The sequence below is a fragment of the Cherax quadricarinatus genome, chromosome 53 (assembly GCF_038502225.1).
Source record: "Cherax quadricarinatus isolate ZL_2023a chromosome 53, ASM3850222v1, whole genome shotgun sequence".
NCBI lineage: Eukaryota > Metazoa > Arthropoda > Malacostraca > Decapoda > Parastacidae > Cherax > Cherax quadricarinatus.
The window spans coordinates 13,404,996-13,418,307 of NC_091344.1; the positions used below are offsets into that span (position 1 = coordinate 13,404,996).

Below are 13,312 nucleotides of genomic sequence, written 5' to 3' on the forward strand. Positions count from 1 at the left end.
ACAATCACTGTTACAAGACTGTTTGTAGGTTGGTTAACAAGAATCTTTAAACTGATCATACTGTGTGGCACTTGTAGTTGCCAGTATACTGACAAGTGTATCCTGACAGCCTCCTTCCAAACAGATGAAATTGAATGTTTGGTAATGTTAGAACAAGTGAACTACCCGCATCTTAAACAGTCTGGAACACAGGCAGAAAACATTGTTTACACCTGGTAAACATTGGATGGACTGGCTCCCACTCTGGATAACCCTTTGAGGAGTGGGTAGAATGGGAGCCGCTGGGGGGCTCTTCGTCTTTGACTCACGAAATCGTAATAACTTTGACCGCGGGTTCAAGCCCCGCCCGTGGTATATGGCTTGTCCTCTTTCCTTGAATCGTACCCGAAAACCTCTTATGCCCTAAGTGCTGTGTGACTCCTATGGGTTCATCGTTTCTCCCGATTTAAATAGATTTATTTTGCACACCTAATTAGCCCCTTAAGCAAATTGGAAGTAGACATATTAGGCAGTGCAGAATATCCTCAGCAAAAAAAGAAGACATGCAATAACTTTCGCCTTAACAAGTTTACTTACATTAAGACTGCTTTACACCTCAACTTATGCACGCACACGTCTTAGTCGCATTTTATTAACCTTGTCACAAAGTCCGTGTACATGTGTATTCTGACGATTCTTATTGAAAACTGTCTTCATTTAGCTACATTAATTTTCATACGAGATAAAGCCTTAATCGTTTTGACGTTTTATGTGACTGAAAATCCCATTCTTTATACTTTGGATCAAGTTAAGTTAGCTTATAAAAGCGCATATTTAACCACAAATAGGAAAATAAATATATTTGACCGTCTTGCAGTGGTGCTTGAACGTAACCAGGAAACATTCAAAACTGCACAAGCATCACTCATGGTGCAAGAATGTTCTGCATATTGTGTTATTCTATCATAACAGTGACGCATTTGAGAGAGGTAGCATAGTCTCTTCAGGCGTTATTGACCGGGTTGCCAAGTGGTACACAAATAACCCGCACATAAAAGAGAGAAGATTACGACGACGTTTCGGTCCGACTTGGACCATTGTCAGTGGTCCAAATCGGACCGAAACGTCGTCGTAAGCTTCTCTCTTTTATGTGCGGGTTATTTGTGTATCGTTCCAGTCACGGTATTGTGCCTTTTTTTGCTATTTGCCAAGTGGGTTCGTGTGCATATTACTGTATGACCCTTGTCGGTTTAGCGCTTTCTTTGATTATAATAATCGTGTCCATATTATTACTAGTAGTAGTAGCAGTAGTATTTTCAGATGCATGTGTTAAAACCCTTATTGATCATACAGCACTGCAAGGAGTGGTTGAGGGTAGGGATTAGTGGAGATAAGGGTTAATGTGGGTGTAAAATTGAAGTCAAAATTTGCGTAATAGGTTACTTTCCGCCAAAGTCAAAGTTTACTTCAAGGTTGGGACTTGCAGCGAGGTCAGTGAGTGTTTCAGGCATCGTTAAGTCTTGCATATTCTCTAATGTATAGGAAGTTATAAGATTTGGTGAACTGATAGTGCGACCTGATAGGTCTCACAGAGAGGTAGCCTGTCGGCTATGCAAAGGGTTATAAATGTAAACTGTTTACCCCTAGTCAAATAGGAACCAGAGTAAACTCTCAACATATTTACATTGACAGACCAACCTCTGGGTGTATATAGAAGGCTGTTTGGTATCTATACCAATGGTTAATGGAAAGTGTGGAGATCATCTTAATTCTGACTACATTTCACTGAATGTTGACTTTTATCACACTCGTCGGCACTACTTGCCAGTCAAACTAGTTTAATTGACAAGTTAACCACTTGCGGTGGTTAACGTGACTTTTAGCTCTTGTAAAAAAATTAACAGCGTTTTTATACAGGCATACACGTGACCGGTTTCGAGAGTTCTACTCTCGAGGCTTGGCCTGAGGCCAGATTTCATTGTTAACTGCCTGGTCAGTCAGGCTGTTGGTAGCAGCCTGAAGACCTATATATCCGTCACAGCCTGGCTGATCTGATACTTGTTTTAAACCTATGTTCAATTTCCTCATGAAGCTAGTGTGTAGATGTGCGAATATACAATGAACATTTAATTAACCCTTCAGGAATTGAAGTATACTTCATTTTAATGTAGAGGTGAAATGCAGCCTTAATGACCCGCGTATAGTCGACAGGATTTAAATTAAATAAAACCGACTGAAAGACTTAATTAGGTGAGATGTTAATTGTGTTTTCAACTTTTGCTGTTCCACTGCTTGTATGAATTGGGGACTAGGGTGGTAATGAGTCCGTCTGGCCTTCAGTTTGTAAGGCAGGTAATTAATCAATTTGCAGATGAGGTAGCTAATAAACTTTGTAAGAAAGGTAACCAGTCAGTCAACCAGTAATAGTGTGTGGCAGTGTCGCGGATGTTGGAGTGTGCTGGTAGCCGGTGTTAACAAGACTCAACACACGTGTCTGGGCATCTTCAATGTGTATGTGTGTGTGTGTGTTTTAATGTGTATTGTTTTTGTGTGTGTTTAATGTGTGTGTATTGTATGTGCGTGTATTGTATGTGTGTGTGTGTGTGTTGTATATTTGTGTTGCGTGTCTGTGTATTGTATGTTTGTGTTGTGTGTATTGTGTGCGTACGTATGTTAGTTTTTCTTATGTACACACGTATGTAGGCACGCTCTTGCCTAACTGTTTGTGATGCATCCCTGAACCCCTTCGGGTCTGTTGTACATGTATTTCAATATGTGTATGAGATGTCCTACAATACCTTCACTATATATATATATATATATATATATATATATATATATATATATATATATATATATATATATATATATATATATATATATATATATATATATACACACACACACAAACACTGATCTCTGGCTGAAGGAGACTCGAACCTACGAACCTTAGGACAAGGTATGCAGTGCTTTACCAATCTGCCCACACTGGACAATACCTTGGCGTGTAGCTTGCGCTACACGTTTGATCCAAGGCAGCCAGCTTTCAGGGAGAAGGCTTACAGCTTTTCATCTCATCCCCTGCATGCATCGGCCTTACTAGAGATTTTAACAATGCAAGGAATTCGCGAGAGCAGGCGAAATATACACAAACACTGATCTCTGGCTGAAGGAGACTCGAACCTACGAACCTTAGGACAAGGTACGCAGTGCTTTACCAGTCTGCCCACACTGGACAATACCTTGGCGTGTAGCTTGCGCTACACGTTTGATCCAAGACAGCCAGCTTTCAGGGAGAAGGCTTACAGCTTTTCATCTCATCCCCTGCATGCATCAGCATGCAGGTTCGAAGGTTCGAGTCTCCTTCAGCCAGAGATCAGTGTTTGTGTATATTTCGCCTGCTCTCGCGAATTCCTTGCATTGTTAAAATCTCTGGTAAGGCTGATGCATGCAGGGGATGAGATGAAAAGCTGTAAGCCTTCTCCCTGAAAGCTGGCTGCCTTGGATCAAACGTGTAGCGCAAGCTACACGCCAAGGTATTGTCCAGTGTGGGCAGATTGGTAAAACACTGCATACCTTGTCCTAAGGTTCGTAGGTTAGAGTCTCCTTCAGCCAGAGATCAGTGTTTGTATATTTCGCCTGCTCTCGCGAATTCCCTGTATATATATATATATATATATATATATATATATATATATATATATATATATATATATATATATATATATATATATATATATATATATCCTAGATAGGTTGGTAGACAGCACCACCCTGGGAGGTACTACCGTCCTGCCAAGTGAGTGTGAAACGGAAACCTGTAGATGTTTTACGTGATGGTAGGATTGCTGGTGTCTTTTTCTATTTTTTGTCTCATAAACACACGGGATCCCAAGCATATCTTGCTGCTTCTACAGACACTTAAGTCATACTGCACATGCATGTATACGCATATATATTTGCACACCCATCTGGGTTTTCCTCTATTTTCTTAATAGTTCTTGTTCTTTATTTATCTCCATGGGGAATTGGAAAAGAATTCTTCCTCCATAAGCCATGCGTGTCGTAAGAGGCGACTAAAATTCCGGTAGCAAAGGGCTAGTAACCCATTCATCTGTATAAATTACTGAATTTAAAAAGAGAAATTTTCGTTTTTCTCTTTAGGTCACCCTGCCTTGGTGGGATACAGTCGGTTTGTTTATATATATATATATATATATATATATATATATATATATATATATATATATATATATATATATATATATATATATATATATATATATATATGTATATATATATATAACCAGGACAAGATATATATAATGTAGAGTGAGGTGGTTACTGAACCAGGACAAGATTAGTGTAGTGTAAAGTGGGGTGGTTACTGAACCAGGACAAGATTAGTGTAGTGTAGAGTGAGATGGAAACTGACACAGCACAGGGGTCACCAAAGTTTTAGTGATTCTGGGGATTATCTTTCTCACAACAAGGTCTCAGAGCAAACCTTCTACAATGTTGTATATATATATATATATACCGAATGTGGGTATAAGTTTGCAAGATTTGCCTGCCGTCATAGGTGTTCATGAGACTGAAAAGACCAGCAAAACCGCCAGAATGCAAAGAAAATTAAGAAGTTTTCATTTAACATTCATTTGATAAGACGGTCATCTTGAAAAAAACACCGTTAAATGAAAATGAGAGAAATGCCTGCAGGTCACTAAGTGGAGCATCTAGTGAGTCACTGCAGGTCACTAAGTGGAGCATCTGGTGAGTCACTGCAGGTCACTAAGTGGAGCATCTAGTGAGTCACTGCAGGTCACTAAGTGGAGCATCTGGTGAGTTACTGCAGGTCACCAGATGGATCATCTGGTGAGTCACTGCAGGTCACTAGGTGGATCATCTGGTGAGTCACTGCAGGTCACTAGGTGAATCATCTGGTGAATCACTGCAGGTCACTAAGTGGATCATCTGGTGAGTCACTGCAGGTCACTAAGTGGATCATCTGGTGAGTCACTGCAGGTCACTAATTGGATCATCTGGTGAGTCACTGCAGGTCACTAGGTGGATCATCTGGTGGGTCACTAAGTGGATCATCTGGTGAGTCACTGCAGGTCACTAAGTGGATCATCTGGTGAGTCACTGCAGGTCACTAAGTGGATCTGGTGAGTCACTGCAGGTCACTAGGTGGATCATCTGGTGAGTCACTGCAGGTCACTAGGTGGATCATCTGGTGAGTCACTGCAGGTCACTAGGTGGATCATCTGGTGAGTCACTGCAGGTCACTAGGTGGATCATCTGGTGAGTCACTGCAGGTCACTAGGTGGATCATCTGGTGAGTCACTGCAGGTCACTAGGTGGATCATCTGGTGAGTCACTGCAGGTCACTAGGTGGATCATCTGGTGAGTCACTGCAGGTCACTAGGTGGATCATCTGGTGAGTCACTGCAGGGCACTAGGTGGATCATCTGGTGAGTCACTGCAGGTCACTAGGTGGATCATCTGGTGAGTCACTGCAGGTCACTAAGTGGATCATCTGGTGAGTCACTGCAGGTCACTAGGTGGATCATCTGGTGAGTCACTGCAGGTCACTAAGTGGATCTGGTGAGTCACTGCAGGTCACTAGGTGGATCATCTGGTGAGTCACTGCAGGTCACTAGGTGGATCATCTGGTGAGTCACTGCAGGTCACTAGGTGGATCATCTGGTGAGTCACTGCAGGTCACTAGGTGGATCTGGTGAGTCACTGCAGGTCACTATGTAGATCTGGTGAGTCACAGCAGGTCACTAGGTGGATCATCTGGTGAGTCACTGCAGGTCACTAGGTGCTTCATTTGGTTAGTCACTGCAGGTCACTAGGTGCATCATTTGGTGAGTCACTGCAGGTCACTAGGTGGATCATCTGGTGAGTCACTGCAAGTCACTAGGTGGATCATCTGGTGAGTCACTGCAGGCCACTAGGGGGATCATCTGGTGAGTCACTGCAGGCCAGTAGGGGATCATCTGGTGAGTCACAGCAGGTCACTAGGTGGATCATCTGGTGAGTCACTGCAGGCCACTAGGTGGATCATTGGTGAGTCACTGCAGGTCACTAGGTGGACCATCTTGTGAGTCACTGCAGGTCACCAGGTGGATCATCTGGCTAGTCACTGCAGGTCACCAGGTGGATCATCTGACTAGTCACTGCAGGTCACCAGGTGGATCATCTGGCGAGTCACTGCAGGTCACCTATCATACTCGCTCCTGCAAGAATATATTTAATTTTAAATAGGGAGAAGCTCAAAATCCGTAGGGGTCATATAGCGCCTGAGGAATGGGAGACAATCAGGTCCTATCCAAAGGAGGGGAGGAAAGCTCTGGCTCCTTGGACCATGGCAAGGGACACAATATGAGAGGAAAAATGTCAGAATTTTCCACGGGCATTCAACCTATTGTCAATATGAACACCTTAATGCGAACTTTTCCCCTAGCATTAGATTAAGTTGTCCTCCCATTCCCCAGCTACTGTATGACCCTTAAAAGTTTACCGCTTCCTCATCAAAATAATAGATGGCACTACCTGACAACTTTGAGGCTTAAAAAGAGTATTTCCTACTGTACTTGTGGCTCATTTGCGTCCTTAACTTGTGTGTGTGTGTGTGTGCTCCACCTCTAGTGGTGTCCCAGTCAACCTTCATGTCACTTTGTACCTTGTTATCAGTATTGGTACTCTACTGAGTCTGTGTATTATTGTATGTAATTACTGGTTTGTGGTTACAAGAGCAGAGCATGTAATCCTGATGTCTCCTCTCCAGTGTTTAAGATATATAAATGTTTTAAATTGTAATGGTTGTACCACTTACTGGCTTATCTTGTATTTCCTTACACTCACTCTAAAACTTTGGGAAAACAATGTGCCAGCGCGAGTATTTGCTTGTGTACAAGTGTATGTATGTGTGCGCATGCGTGCGCTGTTGCGTGTGTACTCGTGCTTTTGTATGTGCGAGCGCACGTGTGTGGAAGGAGTTGGCGAGCCGTGTATGTATGAGTGTCAGGAGGTGGCAGTGTTAATGGTAGTAGTGTGGGTGAAGGTTGGACGGCGGTGGCTGTGTTAGTGTAAGCAGCCGATGAGGAAGTAGACAAACCTGAGTGTAAGTGTTGAAGTTCCCCAGCAGCTGGATGTGGTATATTATAGACTTGTCACAGTCAGGAAGATCAGTCACACTACACAAGCAGTGAGGAGACTCCCACCCACCCTTCAGGAGCCCAGTAGCTGTTCGATGCTACGGCTGGGTTGTATGCGCTCCAACAATGAGGGAGACCCACCCACCCTGCAGGAGCTCAGTAGTATCCAAGTCCTCCTGCTAGGTCTGGATCATGCAACTTAAAATTCTTGAGTCAGTTTTGGGCTGAAATGAATGTTCTTACAAAGGTGTTCTTGCATAGCTCCTCTCAATATCTCTTGGCTCTAATCGGCCTTCTATACTATTTCCTGATCTCCAGGGCCCGATTATAAATACATTTGAAATTTTGTATGTTATTTATCTCTGTCTTTATGACGGTATGTATACTAACAAGATGAGTGATGCTGCTTAATAAACTCATCCCTAGGAGCAATATCTAATATAAACGTACTGAATAATCAACAGGTAGTTCTATGCTTTCCTATGCTCACCTTCACTTGAATTTGTTAGAGTTGAATTTCAGCAGCTACTTGTCCAATCATTCCTGTATAATAGATGTTGGCTTGTAGCACCTTAAAATGGTTTCTTCTTGGTCGTTTGCTGTCTTTCAGCACACTGTCTTGTCTATCCTGAGATCTCCTTCCTTTGACTATTTTCTGTTCGTCAGGTACTCGTATTATTTGTTGTAGCATCATCCCAGATATTAGATATACCTCTCGTGTGTGTGTGTGTGTGTGTGTGTGTGTGTGTGTGTGTGTGTGTGTGTGTGTGTGTGTGTGTGCTCACCTAATTGTGGTTGTAGGGGTCAAGACTCAGCTCCTGGCCCCGCCTCTTCACTGACCGCTACTAGGTCCTCTCCCTGCTCCATGAGCTTTATCATACCTCGTCTTAAAACTATGTATGGTTCCTGCCTCCACTACATCACTCGCCAAACTGTTCCACCTCCTGACCACTCCATGACTGAAGAGGTACATGTACTTCCTAACATCCCTGTGACTCATCTGAGTCATCAACTTCCAAGAGTGACCCCTTGTTTCTGTGTCCCCTCTCTGGAACATCCTGTCTTTGTCCACCTTGTCTATTCCACGCAGTATTTTGTATGTCGTTAGCATGTCTCCCCTAACCCTCCTGTCCTCCAGTGCCGTCAGGCCGATTTCCTTTAACCTTTCTTCGTAGGACATTCCCCTTAGCTCTGGAACTAACCTTGTCGCAAACCTTTGCACTTTCTCTAATTTCTTAACGTGCTTGATCCGGTGTGGGTTCCAGTATGAGCCTGACGTACACGGTGTACAGTGTCTTGAAAGAGTCCTTACTTAGGTATCGGAACACTAATCTCAGGTTTGCCAGGCGCCCATGTCGGTGTTATACTCACCCCAAGATCTTTCTCCTTGAGCGAGGTTTGCAGTCTTTGGCCACCTAGCCTATACTCCGTCTGCGGTCTTCTGTGCCCTTCCCTGATCTTCATGACTTTGCACTTGGCGGGGTTAAATTCGAGAAGCGAGTCTGTCCAGGTCTCTCTGAAGTCCTGACTGATCCTCATCTGATTAAATTCTCCCCATTAACTTCACATCATCTGCAAACAGGGACACTTCTGAATCTAACCATTCCATCATGTCATTCACATATACCAAAAATAGCACTGGTCCTAGGACCGACCCCTGTGGGACCCCGCTTGTGACAGGTGCCCACTATGATACCTCATCACGTACCATGACTCGTTGTTGCCTCCCTGTCAGGTATTCTCTGATCCATTGCAGTGCCCTTCCTGTTATACGCGCCTGATCGTCTAGCTTCTGTACTAATCTCTTGTGTGGAACTGTGTCGAAGGCCTCCTTGCAGCCCAAGAAGATGCAATCAACCCACCCCTCTCTCTCGTGTCTTCTGTTACTTTATCATAAAACTCCAGAAGGTTTGTGACACAGGATTTGCCTTCCATAAATCCATGCTGGTTGGCGTTTATACTTTTGCTCTGTTCCAGGCGCTCCACTGCTCTCCTGATAATCTTCTCCTTGACTTTGCATCCTATACACGTCAGTGACACTGGCCTATAGTTTAGTGCCTCTTTTCTGTTTCCTTTTTTTTTGAGAATGGGAACTACATTTGCCGTCTTCCATACCTCAGGTAGTTGCCCAGTTTCAAGGGATGTGTTGAATATTGTGGTTAGTGGCACACAGCATATCTGCTCCCTCTCTAAGGACCCACGGGGGGATTGCCTTTGAGGTATCAGCGTCCCTTAGCAGCTTCTTCACCTCCTCAGTTGTATGTATGTCATCCAACACTTGTTGGTATGTTCCTTGCTGGTTTCCCCCTCTGTTCTGTCCTCCCAGAGGCCTCCCTGTCTCCAGTGTAAATACTTCCTTAAATCTCATATTCAGCTCCTCCCATACCTCTTGATCGTTTCTTGTGAGTTCCCCACCTTCTTTCCTCAGCCTGATCACCTGGTCTTTGACTGTTGTCTTCCTCTTAATGTGGCTATACAGCAGTTTTGGGTCAGACTTGACTTTCGATGCTATGTCGTTTCCGTTCTGTCGCTGGGCGTCCCTCCTTACCTGTGCATACTCGTTTCTGGCTCTTCGACTAATCTCTTTATTTTCCTGGGTCCTTTGCCTCCCTACACCTTTGGGTAAACCAAGGACTTGCGTTGGTCTTTCCATTATTTCTGTTGCCCTTGGGAACAAACCTTTCCTCTGCCTCCTTGCATTTTGTTGTTACATATTCCATCATCTTGTTTACTGACTTTCCTACCAGTTCTCTGTCCCACTGAACCTCCTGCAGGAAGTTCCTCATACCTGTGTAGTCCCCCCTTTTATAGTTTGGCTTTTCCCATTCAATTCCTGTTACCCTCTCCACTTGTAACTCTATATTCAAAACTCAAAACCACATGATCGCTAGCTCCAAGGGGCCTCTCGTAAGTGATGTCCTCAATGTCGGAACTGCTCAGGGTGAACACAAGGTCCAGTCTTGCTGGCTCATCCTCCCCTCTCTCTCTCTGGTAGTGTCCCTGGCATGTTGATGCATGAGGTTTTCCAGTACCACATCCATCATCTTGGCTCTCCATGTTTCGGGACCCCCATGTGGCTCCAGGTTTTCCCTGTGGTTGAAATCGCCCATTACCAGTAACTTTGCTCTGCTCGAGTGAGCTCTTCTTGCCACCTCAGCCAGTGTTTTCTTTGTACTCCTCTCTTGGCCTCATGCAGTTCTGTGGTGGGTTATGCATCACTCCAATGACTACTTTACGTTCCCCAGACTTAATTGTACCTACTATGTAGTTCCTTTCTCCAATTCCGTCCATGCCTTGCATTTCCTCAAATCCTCATCGGTTTTTTATGAGCAGTGCAACCCCTCCTCCCCCTCCACTCCTTCAATCTTTCCTCAGGATCTGAAATCCCGATGGGAAGATTGCGTCTGTTATTTTCTCAGTGAGTTTCGTTTCTGTGACTGCTATGATGTCTGGGGATTTCTCACTGATTCTTTCGTGCCACTCCTCATATTTATTCGTTATTCCGTCCGCGTTCGTGTACCAAACCTTCAGCTTCTTTTCTATCACTGTGGTCCTGGGAGAATATTGGGGTTGGGGGAGTGGGAGCCCTGGTGGGGGCCTATGGGGGGTTGTGGTATGGGTGGGGTTTGTGATGAGGAGGGTGGGGTCAGAATGCCCATAAGGGGCAGCTGTAGGGTTGAGGTTTGTGATGTGGGGGTGAGTGGCAGAGGGAACAGTGGGTGGGTTTTGTTTTAGATTGCTCAGTTGCTTTGGGGTTGTCGCTGTTGGTGGAGTCCTGTGTATGTGATGTGATGTTTGAGAATATTGAGAGTTAGCTCTAGTTGTTGGACTGGCAGGTGTTATGATGCTTCACCAACCCCTTGGAATTTATCGTTATTTAAATTGGAATTAGTGCACGTTCGGACTTGTGTGCGCTTATGATGGCTTGTGCTTGTGTGGGTGTGTGCTCACTTGTTCATTTACCTAGTTTCTCTTGCATGGTCGATTCATATTTCCTAAACCTGTTCTTCACTCTCATCGACAATCCTTACTGATTCCTTGTATATTTACTGCAGAAATTGTGTATTCTGTTTGCCACCCCTTTGTCCATTACATGCCACTCACCACTCTGATACTATAACGGTACTTCCTAACGTCCCGATGGCTCAGCCACGTCTTCAGCTGCCTCCGTTCTCTGGCTTCCTCTCCTCGCATCTCAACACTATCCCCAATCTCTGTCCAATCCTAGAAAATTTTTCTATATCATGATCATTCCCACATAGTGTTATGAATCTGAATTCTTGAAGTCTTTCTTCGTAGTCCTTTGTACTTAAGTTCTTGCACTGATCTCACTGCTAATTTTAGGATATTCTAGTTTATATGCTTGATTAGGTGAGGACTCCATGCTGGCGCCGCGTACTCCAACATAGGCTAAATGTACATTGTTTATTATCCTAAGTGAATCTTTGTTGAAATTTCTGAAAGCAGTTTTAAGATAAGCTAGTTATATATATTTCGCTGAAGTTAAACTGTTGATATTACTTCTGGTTATGTGCTTTGCACAGTGCATAATCCATTATCTTTTCTTCTTCCACGTTGTCTGCAGTATCTCTTCTACCAGGTTTTATTCCGTGTCTGGTCTACTTGTTCTACTACTAAGATTACACTTACCAGGCTTGAATTCACGTAGTCATTTTCTAAACCATTCGTGCATCTTTAAGTCTTGGAGTCTCTCCTTGATTTTCTTTTTTTTTTCAATTATCATCGTCCTCGTTAATTTCGTATTACTTGAAACAGTGGATACATATGATTTAATTTCTCTTGGAAAGTCGCTAACATATATCAAGAACAGGAGTAATACAAGAAGTGCTCCTTGGGGCGGCTCCACTCATCTGCCTTTTATCCGATAAATATTCCTATACTGACATGTCAGTACTTTATTACTCTCCCTGCCTGTGTGTGTGCGCGCGCGCTCGCTAGTCAGGTAATCGTAGTGTGTGGCGTAACTTAATATGAAGACAGGTCCACCCCTCTGATAAATGTGGCCGTGGTGTCATGTACGAGATACACACACACACAAAAGCAAACACACACAAAAGCAAACACACACAAAAGCAGACACACACAAAAGCAGACACAGAAAAACACACACACAGAAAAATACAAACACAGAAAAACAAACACAGAAAAGCAAAAACACACGCAGAAAAACAAAAACACACACAGACACACAGAAAAACACACAAAACCACCACCACACACAGACACACAGAAAAACACAAAACCACACACACACACACACACACACACACACACACACACACACACACACACACACACACACACACACACACACACACACACACACACACACACACACACACACAAAGTCTTTTGCGTTATAAGTGAGGTAAATGCACACTATCCTAAGTGTGAGGTCATTTGTGTACACAACATGCACTTCCCTCGTGTCCAGTAGTGTCTCGAAAAAGCAGCAACCTTACATTTCTCCTGCTCTGACACACCTACACCTGCCTGATCAGCCAGGCTGTGATGGCTGTGTAAGCCTACGGACCGCCAGTAGCCGTATTCTGGGTGACCAGATAGTCAAAAGAAACCACCTTGAAAACTGTTGACAGAAGTATCGGGAAGGGGGGTGGGGTGGCATTGTATGTCCGAGATCGCTTGAACTGTTGCATAAAAACGGGTATTAAGGCTGAAGTAACACATACAGAGTCTGTTTGGATAGAATTTTCAGAGGGGCATGAAAAATTAACTTTAGGTGTGATATACCGTCCCCCAAATTTAGATAGGGACCAGGGGAGACTACTATGGGAGGAAATTGTTAGGGCCACAAGGCACGATAATGTAGTAATTCTACGAGACTTTAACTTTAGTCATATTGATTGGAATTTTTTAACTGGGAATTTAGAATCATACGACTTCTTAGAAGTAGTTCAGGATTGTTTTTTGAAGCAGTTTGTGACAGAACCTACAAGGGGTAATAACCTGCTTGACTTAGTTCTGGCAAACAATGAATCCCTTGTTAATAATTTAGAAGTTTCAGAGGAACTGGGTGCTAGCGACCACAAATCAATTACATTTAGAATTGAATGGAAGTATGATAGTAGGGATAACTCAGTAACAGTCCCAGATTTTCGCTTAGCAGATTACGATGGGCTTACCTG

The 13,312-nt window shown here is 43.6% G+C and overlaps 1 protein-coding gene across 3 annotated transcripts in view; it reads left to right on the forward strand.

The window, feature by feature from the left end:
- Positions 1–13,312, forward strand: part of aPKC (protein kinase C iota type) — a 525,119-nt gene that overhangs the window by 39,841 nt on the left and 471,966 nt on the right. The window contains exon 1 of one of the 3 annotated variants that reach the window (XM_070096341.1): positions 6,965–7,111. The exons of the other annotated variants lie outside the window; for them this stretch is intronic. The gene's annotated coding sequence lies outside the window, so the exon portion shown is untranslated. Of the gene's footprint in view, positions 1–6,964; positions 7,112–13,312 lie in introns of those variants that run through there. 3 annotated transcript variants of the gene reach the window in all.